Raw genomic sequence first — 2,857 nt, 5'->3', positions numbered from 1 at the left:
AGCCTAGGCGTGTCTTACACTAACATGCACAACAAAACTCAGTTACAACTCGTGTCTATCCAGAGCTGCGCACGCGATTTGGCTGCGAGGAAGGCACCTTCGTCCACCGTGTCGCCCCACGCCTCAACTCGGCAGGGTGCGGCCCGTCACACGACACCCGTGCGGGAACACAATCCCAGACCGTTTGGCGGGTGCGTCGGTCGGGCCTAGCCGGGCGGTATACTCCACGCGACCGAGTTCCCTTGTGGTTCCTCCTCGACAGTGTCGACAGTTTTCGGATGCCGTGGTTACTACCACTTTGTGCAGCCGGGTCGGGAGCCCTGCAGCGCGCTGCGCCTGCAGGACCAGAGCCTGATCGTATAAAAGAGCCCCCCTCTCCCCTCACCCTTTCCATTTGCACAGTTCACCTGCTCCCTCCGCGCGCTTCCCTCCTCCTCTTCCTCCCCCCTCCTCCCCCCACCTCCTGCTCCACGACGATGCGGACCACCAAACGACTCTTTGCTGCCGTCAAAAATCGAAATCGACATGGCCATGACTTTTCTGGCGCCCAAGTGGCCGACGTTTCCCTGCTGACGGGGCAGGATGTTGCGCCGAGGGTGCACCGGGGCCGGGCCGGGCCGGCCCGGGCCGGGACACAAAGTCCACAAAGTGCGCCGTGTGCTACATGATGGCCAGCGGCGGCGCGGCGCCACAGTTCTGAATGACCCCGTGACTTTCCCTGTCAAAGGGACGCGTTGAGCTGAACCGGCGGCGCCCTCGCCCTCTGCCCCGCGAGCCCCCGGAGGATCCTGATGAGGCCGGGCCAGCGCGGCGTGGCGCTCCGTGTGGGTGGCGGGCGAGGGGGGAAGGTCCGGGCCCCCCAGCCCGGCGGGCGAGCCCGTCCTCGACCGCCGCGGAAAGTGAAAATCCGCTCGTCCTGACGCACCATTTTGGGACGGCGCGACAACGGCGTTGCGTTGGTGGAAAAATGTGCGAGACTGGACCGGACGAGTTTCCCCGAGAAGCAGCAGCGGCTGCACTCGTCCCTCCCAGCAGCGTCTACCTCTCCCACTTACTTCTTGTTGGTTCGCACGGTGCGCACATTGCACACACTCACACACTCGTTTTTCGGGATGCGGGCGGAAAACCGGGGGGGGGTCGTCGTCGTCGGCGGCGGCGGCCCCATCGTCCTCTTCCGCGATCAGCAGGGAGGCGGGAGGAAACACCACCGTGTCGAGTGCGTGCCCTCATTCGGCTCATTTGTGAAACTGCAAAACTCGAATACCGCGCGTGCATTTTCTCCGCTGCTGTGCGAGAGAGAAAGAAGGGTGGGGTTACCTTGCCATGTGTCCTGACTCGGGCTCTGGTCCCGGGTCAGACTGTGTGGGACTTCTTTACTGGGAGGGAGTGGCTGATGGAGCGAGAGAGATGAGGGGGCCTTTCCGGCATCGGCCGGCGCTTTCTTTGCATTGTGATTAGCCCCCGTTTTCGGCTTTTGGCGTGTCTCAGCTCGGTCCCTGGCCTGGGACCGGGACCGGCCCGACGACCCGGGCTTACCTGATTATTATGCAGCAATTTCGGATGCCACAGACACGAGAAAAAAATGTGTCGAACCATGGGCTGCGGACATTTGGTAGTTAATACGTATATGGCGTTTGGAGTTTTGTTGTTCATAAGGAAGATGCTTTTTTGAAGACACCTTAATAATTGAATTCAAACAGGTAGATACAGGAATGCGCCTCTTTCAAGGTTCAGAATTATTGCATTTCGTTGAGGTGAACGCAGATGCATACGGAATGGCATTTTGACTGAGGCCTGGTTGAGTGACTGAGTACATGTCGTAATGGTGCCATCCGCCACACAGGACAGGACTCACATCCTGCGTTCCGTACCGTGCCTGCATTCCAGGCGACCCCTCCCCTCTCCCCTCACACGCACACGCATACACACACGCGCGCGCGCACACACACAGACAGACGTACGCGCCGAAGTCCTCTAATGAGTGAAAGCCCACGCACGCGCCTCTAGGCTCGGGCGCGACAAGGTGTCGAGTAGTGCTTGACGCTTCCAGTTCGCACATGCCAGCCAATTGCCTTTTTATTTAGACGGGCTACTGGCCTCTGTCTAGTTTGCAAGCGCGTCGCGTCACTCGCCGCCGGCGGGGTGTGGCCGACCGAGTCGAGCCCGCGAGCGGCTCCTGTACTCGACGCCACGGATGATTTGGATTTTATATTTTTAATGACCCAGACGTATGCCATGCTATTGTCGCTCTGGCACTAATGGCATGCACACTATGGCATCTACGTACCCGTAACTCACACACCTCCCCATACATCGCTTTAGAAACTCAAGTGTCGCACACAGGTTTAAGTACAGTACTGAAGTTTTATGTGTTATACCACGTGTGTTCTGCAGTTTAAAAGTTTAGGACCACGGTGTGTAATAAATCAACAATCGCACATGTAGCACACAAAGTGTATATAACTGCCTGCTCGTAGATTGATCTTGCACTTACTGTAATCCTGAACAACACCCCGATTTTCCCAGGTGACAAGTGCACACGAGTGTCGACCCGTCATTCCGCTTCCGTGTAGGCAGGGGGCCGCCCCGCGCCGATTGACTCATCGGTCCCAAACTTTCGCTCTGCATCGCCCGGCATCGCTCCGCATCCCCGCCTCCCTCCCCCAGAGCAGGACGCAGGCGTGCGGCGTTTTCTCCCCGTGAGCCTCGTCCCGAGCCACGCCCACGAACTTGTGTGTGGCGATGGCGACGGACTTATCCCGCCCGCCGCCTGACCTGGCCTCTGACCTCCCCACCCCACGCGGTGGAGTGGTGACAATTCCACAACTCTTATTCACGAGGAGAAACCGGGAATAGG

The sequence above is a fragment of the Frankliniella occidentalis genome, unplaced genomic scaffold (genome assembly GCF_000697945.3).
Source record: "Frankliniella occidentalis isolate FOCC.00 unplaced genomic scaffold, Focc_3.1 Scaffold8, whole genome shotgun sequence".
NCBI lineage: Eukaryota > Metazoa > Arthropoda > Insecta > Thysanoptera > Thripidae > Frankliniella > Frankliniella occidentalis.
The sequence above is the reverse complement of the archived record's forward strand: the minus strand, read 5'-3'. Positions refer to the sequence as shown.